At 37.1% G+C, this 11,274-nt stretch overlaps 1 pseudogene; it reads left to right on the forward strand.

Annotated features, from left to right (window-relative positions):
* The first annotated feature begins 2,962 nt into the window (after positions 1-2,962).
* On the forward strand, positions 2,963-3,916 carry LOC102813555 (annotated as a pseudogene).
* The last annotated feature ends 7,358 nt before the right edge of the window (positions 3,917-11,274 follow it).

Below are 11,274 nucleotides of genomic sequence, written 5' to 3' on the forward strand. Positions count from 1 at the left end.
TTCTCTCTCATCATTATTGAAATATTGACTTTTTAATTTTTTAACTAAATTGTTTCTGTAGAAAGAATCCTTCATTTGAATTTGGCTTTGGATTCCAAGCCATTATACACCTTAGAGAAAGTGACCAAACTAACACCGCATACCAAAACTGAGTGTGAGGTGGGATAATGTGTCACTAATGACTTTCTCAAAACTGCTACCCCATGTGAGCTCTAACTTTGCAATTCTGGTTAACTTGAAAACTGTTGGTGATTATGGCAAGATGAATTTACATGCACCAGTAAGTAATTACTGATGGCTATTAATCAAAACAGGAGTCCTGGTGTGGTGCTATGGGTTTGAACTGTAAGGTTGTTGGTTCAAGCTCACCAGCCACTCCTTGAAAACCCTATAGGTTGCTATAGGTTAGAACTGACTCGACAGCACATAACAACAACAATTAATAAAAACATTTTAACTCACTCTGCCACATTTCTTATCAAAAGCCTAAAATTGTATATAGTATGATGTCAAATTTGGAGGGTTATTAAAACTGCAGGGTATAAAAACTCACTTTGATTTTATATGATGGATCACTTCCCTACTAAAGGAAGTGTCAATTTTTCTACCTGACTTTTGAGCATCCTCCTGCTTCACTTATTTCTCAAATTTGCTTGCCACCATTCCTCCACAGAAGTTCTCTTGTTTGTAAAGAAGGTACTGCCAATCTGTTAACTCATAAACCGCTCCATATCGTTTCTCTTCTGAGATAGCCCTCTTCCTTTCTTCTCTTCTAAGGAGCTCTGGTAGCGTAGTGGTTACGAATCGGGCTGCGAACCTTAAGGTCAGCGGCTCGAAACTACCAGCTGCTCGGCGGGAGAAAGATGAGGCTTTCTACTCCCATAAAGATTTACACCCTCGGAAATCCTGTACAGGGTCGCTATGGGTCGGAACCGACTCGACAGCACTTAACAACAACAACAACAAGCCTGTCTAATCCTTTCTGTGCTTTCATAGCTGTTCCAAGTCTGAGATTCTTCCTGAACTCTGTCTTGACTTGTGTAATTCTCACTAACCCACTCCTTCCATCTGGGAATGCTTGTACTAGTCACTCTGGGCTCACAGTTTAATTACAATCTCAAATTGTACAATCGGTAGTTTTCCTGTGTTCCCTCATTGCATTGTAAACTTTGTGATGGCAATCTCCTTGTATTATTCTTTTTTTAAATTCTCCCTCTTCTGGGAACAACATTGGACCCAACATAGGATATCAATAAAATCTTACATATATTTAAGCGGGCTAGCCAAAGTTTATCCTTATTTTATTAATTTTTTCTTTCAATAATATTTATTTTTTGAAGACTAGTTAATAGCAAGGTATAACCCTGGACTTTGTTGATAAACATAAAAGGAATATGTTCTTGATCATCATCTTGCTTCTTGAACCAGTCCTAATAATAAGAAAATGGGCAATATCACTTTAACAGAAACATCTGGATAGTCTATTGACTCCTCACAGGTGGACTAAATTTTTACCATTCCAAGTGTGACTCCACAACAGCTGTTTCAGACATTCCTGGATGTCTTAGGAATGCAGAATCTCAGGCCTTACCTTAGAGTTATTAAAGCAGAAGCTGCATTTGAACAAGATCCCCAAGTGAGAAATACACTTGAAAGTTTTGAAGGATGAAAGGATTTAATTCACTGCATTATTTCACCAAGGCTAAGATTTCTGGATATTTCTTGGAGAGGATTACTGTGCCATTAAGTGAGTGCCTACTCATAGCAACCTTGTATAGGATTTCTGAGGATTTAAATCTTTGTGGGAGTAGAAAACTTCATCTGGGGAAACAAGCTTTAATAACTTGTGTTATAGTCCCAAAGACCTCTAGACTTCATTGGAAAGAATCGGGACTTCAGGCCCCACTTTTTACTTATAAGTAGGCTAACAATGGCTACATTTTATCTTTTGCATTTGAAAAAAAGAAATAAAAGGATTCATTTGTGTTTTGTAAAGCATAAAGCGCTACACCTGTATTTATTTAAACATTATTGCTGTTTTTTCAGGTTGATTTAAGCAATGAATTATCAAGAATGTGAAGTCATGGAACTGAAGAAGTGAAGTGAGACTAAATGCTGTTCTCCAAAGAGTCCCACCATATACCTACACAACTGGCCTATGCAATGATCTTTGCCATAAAAGAAGGAAAAGAGTAGTAAGAGTGGGATGTGAATACTAGATCAATATCTAACAATGCTTTTGAACAAATATTAGATTACAGTGTATCTAACTCAATTTACTATAATCAAATGTCTGTTCGTATGAAAACACATCATTAAACTGACTGAAAAGAGATCCAGACACACAAATATGCATGGAAATCAAAGTTGATTTAAGATTTTGAACATGTATTTTATTTATTGAATCAAAATTTCAGTTCTTGTTGAATTGTTTTTTGCCTTCATCATGGCCTTGCAACTGGACCTGACTAAATGAAGAAGTCAGATTTGTTGTCTGTAGTAGTCTAGGGATTCCAGAAACCTCAGTTTCAAACCTGTCCTCAACAATGGGGAAGTTTGCTTCTGAATTTTCTTCTGATCATTGATAGGCATCCACATATTAGTCATGGGGCATAGAAATTCAATGTCCCAATACTATTGTAATCTAATAGCACACAGGAGTCCTAACGTGGCGTTGTAGGATAAGCTCTGGATTGCTAACTGAAAGATCAGTCATTCATACCCACCAGCACCTCCTTGGAAACCCTATACAGAGTTGCTATGAGTTGGAACAGGTTTGATGACACTTAACAACAGCAGTAATGCACATTGTTGAAGATAACTGATAATGCAGTTTCAAAGCAAACCTACTTATATTTTACTCTAGAGTAATTTTTTTTTTTTCTATTTATGGTTTACATTTGTTGCTTGGCAGTAAAAGTATTTTATGTTGGGTTTTCCTTTTACATTCTGATGTTGAGACATGGATGAGATTAACCAGACATTTTTGAGAGAATTCATTCTTCTGGGACTCTCTGGTTACCCAAAACTTGAAATTATCTTCTTTGCTCTGATTCTAGTGATGTATCTAGTGATTCTAACTGGCAACGGTGTTCTCATCATGGCCAGCATCTTTGATTCTCGTCTTCACACCCCCATGTACTTCTTCCTGGACAACCTCTCTTTTCTAGATATCTGCTATACATCCTCCTCTGTTCCTTCAACATTGGTGAGCTTAATCTCAAAGAAAAGAAACATTTCCTTCTCTGGATGTGCAGTTCAGATGTTCCTTGGATTTGCAATGGGGTCAACAGAATGTTTTCTCCTTGGCATGATGGCTTTTGATCCCTATGTGGCCATCTGTAACCCTCTGAGATATCCCATCATCATGAATAAGTTGGTGTACATGCTAATGGCTTCTTTGTCATGGCTCTCTGGTGGACTCAACTCAGTTGTGCAAACAGCTCTTACCATGTGATTGCCTTTCTGTGGAAATAACATTATTAATCATTTCTTGTGTGAGATATTAGCTGTACTAAAACTAGCTTGTGCTGATATATCCCTTAACATTACTACCTTAGCAGTCTCAAATATGGCCTTCCTAATTCTTCCTCTCCTGGTTATTTTTTTCTCCTACATGTTCATCCTGTACACCATCTTGAGAATGAACTCAGCCACAGGAAGACGCAAGGCCTTTTCCACCTGCTCAGCTCATCTAACTGTGGTGATCATATTTTATGGTACCATCTTCTTTATGTATGCAAAACTCAAGTCCCAAGAAATGCCAGGAAAAAATAAGATGCAAGCTTCAGAAGGGCTTATTTCTATGTTTTATGGAGTAGTGACTCCCATGTTGAATCCTATAATTTACAGCTTGAGAAATAAGGATGTAAAAGCTGCTGTGAAATACTTGCTGAGTCGGAAAGCTCTTAACTAATAAGACAAAAGAGAAACATGGGATTTCATGGATAAAGAATAAAGATGGCAGCATTGGTTCATCAAGGACCTTCTTGAGAGAGACAAATGTTAGGGATAGATATTTTTAATTTTTTGCCTTCATCATTCCTGCTAAACTAGAATTACTGAAAACTATTGTTATTGTTGTTAAGTGCAGTCAAGTCTGTTCTGACCCATAGCTACCCAGTATAGGGTTTTCGAGGAGCTTGAATCGCCAACCTTGCAATTCAAACCAAATTCACAATACAGCACTTTATCCCACAGCTCCACACCATGACGGAAAACCCTAGTCCAGTATAAACTCAGTTTCCAAAAACAATTTGATCTAGATCTCACAAAGACTATGACTTTCTATAGAACTTACATCTGTTGGTATCTGTAGTGAGTGTTTCTGATATACTATTTGGAAACTTAGTATAAACATCACACATAAATTTTAGAAATAGGAAATTGGGATTCAAATTCTGTTCCAGTTACATTTTTATTTTAAAGTGAATTTGTTTAAGGAAGTTTTAAATTCAGTCTGATAACATATGTCATTTAATTGCTGAATTCAGACCATTAGTATCATTTATTGCAATGATTAAATTTGCCTATCAGGTTTATTTTTTCTATTTTTATCTTCTATTCTGTGTCCACTTTTCCTCTTCTTCTTCATATCTTCATTAAAAATATATTTTATGGTTTGTAGAATTCCATTTCAGATTCATAGTTGACTTATTATTTATTCCTCTTGATTCATAATTTTATTGGTTGCTCTGGGCATAAAGGTGCAGGAGAAAGATGAGGCTTTCTGCTGTTGCGAAGATTTCCAGCCTCGGAACCTTACACAGGGTTGCTGTGAGTCAGAAGTGACTCAAAGCACTTCACAACAACAACAGGAATTAAGGCATGTCTTAATAATACTCCATCTTCTAATAACTATAGGTAATATCATGAATAATATATGAACCTTTATAACACTGTACTTTCATTTCCAGTCTTACCTTTAGCGACAGTATCGCCATATATTTCACTTTTCTATATGCTTAAATTCCACATTGCTTTGTTATTGTTTTTGCTTTAAATTACTAATACTCTGAATAAATTAAAATTATTTTTTAAAAGTGTATTTTGTCTACCATTTTCAGCACACTTTAATCTTTTATATTAATACACAATTTCATTTGATATAAGTGTTTGTCCGTGTGAAAAACTACTTTTTAAAATGTTGTTAGGTGCCGTCAAGTCAGTTCCAACCCCTAACAACATTATGTATTACAGATGAAACACTGTCAGGGCTTGTGTGATCCTCACAGCCGCTGCTAGTTATAATGATTTATCTAGCTGTTGTTTGAAAAGTCCTTAATTCACTTTTATTCTTTAAATATATTTTTACTGCACATAGAATTGCATACTGAAAGTATTTCTTTTCAACACTTTAAATGTATTGCATTTTCCCGTGTTTTGTTGCTTAAATGAGATATCTGCTAACATTATTAACTTTAATTCTCTTTATGTAATATTATAATTTCTGAAGCTATTTCAGAAATTGGGAAAAAGGCTCCCTGGCTAATTTATGAGACAAATTATCCTATTTTGTTGCATTCTTAGTAATTTTAGGTTGAATGTTGGATGAGTTTAATTTATTTCGTTGAGTATTGTATTTTGTGGTCTTCCTGGATGTCCTGACAGGTAGTTAATTGCAGATTACTTGATCATATTGAGGCATGATTTTAAGCTTTTCTGAAGACAAGTCTAGAGTTGCATTCACTATAGAACAGTAGATGTGATTCACTCTAGGACTTGAGAATTAATGTTCCTCCAGGGACGTTAGATAATGTCTGGATAACTAAGGCAGGAAGGGAGAAAATATTTCAAAATTTTTAAGGTAGAAAATGAGGAATGTCACTAAACATTCTACAACCTTGCACAGTGGATCCCCACAACAAGGAGTTCTCTAGCCCAGCATGACAACAGTGCTGCACTTGAGGACAATTGTCCTGAAGTTGATGTAGCTATACTGTTGTTGTTTCTGTTAAGTGTCATAGAGTCAGTTCTGACTCATAGCAACCCTGTATGAAGAGCAGCTAGTGGGCTTAAACTACCAACCTTGTAGTTCAAACTGACCTTGTGGACCAGTGCTTTTCCTACAGTGCCAAATCTGGCATTTCATGAGTGGTTTGCTAAGTTTCTAGGCATTCGATGAAGATTTTCCATTCTGATGACTTGGAAATTAAATGCCTCCCCAAACCTTTGTGAGCTTTGGGAATGCTCTATAAGTCACCATTAGTTATTTGATTGTTATTGTTGTTAAGTGCCGTCTGTTAGGGACAGAGTAAGAAACTAATGCTCAGCCTAACTGCACCCCAACATCTAGCACTTGAATCAACAATTACAGGAAACTGAGCCCAGCAGTTTCTTCTGAGAAATAGAGCAGTGTTACACCACCAAAAAGGTGCAACGGAAAATAGGTGTTGCCTAGACTCTGCTTCCAATCAGAATTAAGCCTGAAGGAGACAAGCCAAAAACCTTACAAAGGAGAAGAAAGAAGAGAAAGCCAAGGCTCTCTCTCACTCGCATGAGAGATTCACTTCTCTTCTTCTGAGAAGTGTACTTTCATAGCTTAATAAACCTTGTTTGCTATTTTCTGCTTTTCATCTGTTTGTGCCTCAAGTGGGTCTTGCTAGACCTGCAGAAGCCAAGTTATTGGACCCTAACAATATCCAGTTGGTTCCAACTCATAGTGACACTGTAGCGTTTCCAAGGAGTGACTGGTGAGTTTGAACCACTGACTTTGTGGTTCAAACTGGCCATGTGGTCCAGTGCTTATCCTACAGTGCCAAGGATCTGAAGTTATTTGAAGACTCATTGAATTACACTCTTCTGCATGAGTGACTTGGAGTTCTGGTGTAACTTCTAACTGTACGATTGGAGGTTCAAACCCACCAGTTGCTCCTTGGAAACCCTATACAGTGTTGCTATAAGTTGGAACCTAAACAATGGCATTTAAAAACACATGTGTAGCTTAATTCTTAGCGACAGACTTAATGGGTCTCTTCTGTTAATTTCTGGAGCTTTTCTCTGCCTATTTTTTTTCTCTCTAGAAGTCTGGTCTGTAAACTCCAACTTCCCTGAACACTTCTAAATGTTCTGATAGGACAGTGATTGGTGGAATCCCGGTGTAGAGCTGTAGGATAAGCATTTGACAGCAAACTCGGTTTAAACCACAAGGTTGACTGTTGAGACACACAGGCTGCTCTCTGGAAATCCTATACAGAGTTGCTGTGTGTGAGAACCAATTCAACAAAGCTTAAACAACAGCAAAAACAACAACAACTGTGATCAGTATAGGATACCTGTCTCTGAACCACAGTCTAAAAATATTATCATAAATTCACCTTAATTTTAATTTCATTGCTTAGGGATTCTGGTCCTGCCTAGCTTTTACAATATCTAAAATTAGTTCCTTTTTAAATTTTATCCAGGTTTCTAACTATGCATAGTGAGAGAACAAGGCTGGCCTGAGTTATTTAATTGTGGCCCAAAGCAGATATTCCAACCTACCACTTCTGGCTGCATTATTTTTAATTTGCCACAATATGTAGCATTTATATATTATTCCTATGTTCTTAATTCCATATAGGTCTATACACTCTTTTTTTTTTTTTTTTTTTTAGTGTTTTATTGTGAATTATATGATAGTTTACATGGGAGAACATTAGTTTACATTCTATCGTTGCCATGGTTACATTTTCTAAAACTTATTCGTAATAAGCCTCTATAATCGTCCTATATGAGGGAAAATTTTAATAAGTGTTGCTACATAATCATAGAAAGTTTTATCAAACAAAAATGTCAAAATGTGAAGCTATTGTTTCTTAACATGTTTTCCATCTATACACTTCTGAAGGTGATGTTTCTAATACTTCCCTGAAGAACTTTGTGCTCTTTGATTTAGATCTCATCAAAACAGGAGTTTGACATTCACAAGAGACTTCAGTTGTGTTCCTTTTAGATGTTCTTTGAATTTGGAGAGGAAAAAGAAGTTTGTGGGGGTGAAATCAGGATTGCAGGGTGAATGGGGTAAGGCTTCTTAACAAAGTTTTCATAGGATAGCCCTCCAAGAATGAGCAGGTGCATTGTTGTGATGAAAACATTTTCTTTGGAGCAACTTACCTGCTTTTGATTTATCCCCTCAAAAAATGCATCTTTCCATTTTCTTAAAACTTCTTCATAATAAGCCCCTGTGCTCATCCTGTTCCTTAAAAACAATCTATCAATTACCTTTTTGGTATCCAAAAAAACAGTTATCATAACCTTCTGAGCTGACCTCTCTGCCTTGAATTCATCTTTAAGGTCTCCTCAACCTTCCTTAAATGCTTACTCCATTATTGTTTTATGTGGGGTAACAGCCCTATAAAGTTGTTGCAAAATTCAGTGATATGGGAAGATATCGACTTGAATTTTGGTAAAAATTTGATATTAGCACTGACCTCAAAGTTGATTTTTTATTCCATGACACAAAAAATATCCTTCTGTTCTTTGGGTTAATGCACTGGACTGCAAGATCAGTTTGAATTGCAAGGCCGGTGGTCCAAGCTCATGGGTCACTGCTCAGAAATCCTATACAGGGTTACTATGAGTTGGAACTGACACGACAACACTTAACAAAAACAAGAAGACTAAAACAAGTGTATTCCTGGGAGAACGTGTCTGTAGCCATTCACTGATCACACGGACCTGTTTAAACTTGTTTTGTTTTGGGAAACAACAGTGCATACATGAACCAGAATCCTACTAGCATTACATTTGGACATTTCCTTTTATTGTGTTAATTTTCCTAGGCACCTGATAGAACTTTTCAGTTCTTCTTTTGTTTATAGAAAGTATTTCTGGACTTTAGGATAATGCACTGGACCTCAAGGTCTACTTGAACCTCAAGATGGCAGTTGGAACCTACCAGCCACTCCTTGGAAACTCTACACATGGTCTGTATAAGTTGGAGCAGACTCGACAGCATTTAACAACAACAACAACATTTCTGAACTTTGTGTTTGACTATTAATTCTATTATTTGCTTTTGTTTTTCAGAGGTTAGAATTTTCTGTATCGTTCCACTTCAACCATTTTCTTAAGCATATTTTTTTCCTTTATCGTATTTTCATTTTCTTGATAGCTTCACTACCTTTCTTCAATGCCTTTAGATACATTGTTGTTTCAATCTCTTTTGTTGTTGCTGCTGAGTTCTGTCAAGTCATTTCCAACTCAAAGCAACCGTATACACAGCACTCCCTGGTTCTGTGCCATCCTCACAATCATTGTTAGGCTTGATCCCTTGGCTGTTGCCACGGTGCCAGTCCATCTTGTTGGGTGTCTTTCTCCATTTTGTTGACCATCCACTTTACATACATAGCACTTTTCCAGGGACTGGTCCCTTCTGATCACATGTCCAAAGTATGAAAGATGAAATCTCGCCACTCTGGATTCTAAGGAGCATTCTGGTTCTACTTTTTCCAACAAAGATATATTAACATTATTCTCCAACACAGTAACTCAAATGCATCAATTCTTCCACGGTCTTCCTTTTTCATTGTCCCACTTTACATACGTATGAGGTAATTTAAAATACCATGGCTTGGGTCAGGAGGTGCACCTTAATTCTCTAACATCTTTACTCTTGAACACTTTGAAAGAGGTCTTGTGCAGTAGATTTGCCAAATGCAATGCATTGTTTCCTTTCTTGGCGGTTGATTCCATGAGTGCTGATTGTAGATCAAAGCTAAATGAAGTCTTTGACAACTTCAAATTTTTCTATATTTATCATGATGTTATTTATTGGTCCAGTTATGAAAACTTTTTTTTCTTTATATTGAGGTGCAATCCATAATGTAGGCTGTGGTCCTCTTCACTTTCAGCAAACACGATATTATCATTTGCTTATTGCAGGTTGTTGGTGCATCTTCCTTCAATCCAGGTGCCACTCTCTTCTTCATATAATTCAGCTGCTCAGATTATTTGCTCAGCATACAGATTGAATAAATAGGGGGAAAGAATACAACCATGATGCACATCTTTTCTGATTTTAAACCATGGGTACCTTTATACTGAAAGTACTATGGACTACCAAAAGAACCAACAAATCTATGTTGACAGAAGTACAGTATGAATGCTCCATAGAAGCCAGGATGACCTGATTTAGTCTCTCATACTTTGGACTATTTTTGGAAAGGACCAGTTTCTGGAGAAGGAGATCATGCTTGGTAAAGTGGAGGGTCAGTAAAAATGAGGAAGATCCCCAATGAGATGGATTGACACAGTGGCAGCAGCAATGGGCTCAAGCATAGCACTGATGAGGAGGTTGATGTAGGATGGAGCTGTGGTTCATTCTGTTGTGTATAGGGTAGCTATGAGTTGGTACCAACTGGACAGTACCTAACAGCAACAGAAAGCTTTGTTTAGTCTTCTTTGCTAAGATGATATTTTCATTTACTTATTATTTCCTAAATCCAGTCAATCTTCTGCTTCTTTCAGACACATTGTTTTGTTCATTTTCTTTTTTGATTTTTGAATTTATGATCCAAAGTGCTTTTTAACTTCCCCAAATACTTGTTTAAGGATATTTATAACAATCTGTAGTTGTGTGCTACAGTTTTCATTTGTTTCTTACAGTGTTTGGGCTGGGGAGAGGGGTATGTGGGAGATTTTCATCATCTGAGCTGTTTTGATTCTCATTTGTATTTCATTTGCTCTGTATACAGTTCATAATTTGGGGTGGCTTGCAGGATTTATAGTTCAAGAGTGCACTTTTTGTCTGTGTTGTGAAGGAGTTTCTTTAAAGGATTACTTCTATGTCTTCTTCTCCCTCTTTTTCTTCTTCTGCTGCAGCGATAGACAAAGCCTTATAACAGCACTGGTTTGCTGAAGCCATTTTTACCCTTTGCTCTTGAAGTTCTTTGCTATCCTTTCCCACTTCCATCTCCTTCTGCTTTGTCTTGTTTGGCTAAGTTGGAAGGAGTTGAATGCCTTCTAATATTTTGACCATTTTTCATTTTTTGTTTAACAGGACCCAACATTTCCCTCTTTGCTTCTTTCCACTTTAACTTCCAAATTTGCAAAGATGTCTTTTCCCTTTCTTTTCATTTTCATTTGTTGAGGAAACCATGCTTTTTGAAGATGTTGTTGTTAGGTGCCATCGAGTTGGAACCGACTCATAGCGACCCCATGCACAGCAGAACAAAACAATGTCCGATCGTGGGCCAACCTCACTACCTCTACCACACTTGACGCCATCAATGATGCCACCCGGCTGATCCATCTCATTGGGGGTCTTCCTCTTTTTCTCTGACCCTCCATCTT

The sequence above is a fragment of the Chrysochloris asiatica genome, unplaced genomic scaffold, assembly GCF_000296735.1.
Source record: "Chrysochloris asiatica unplaced genomic scaffold, ChrAsi1.0 scaffold00069, whole genome shotgun sequence".
Taxonomy (NCBI): Eukaryota; Metazoa; Chordata; class Mammalia; order Afrosoricida; family Chrysochloridae; genus Chrysochloris; species Chrysochloris asiatica.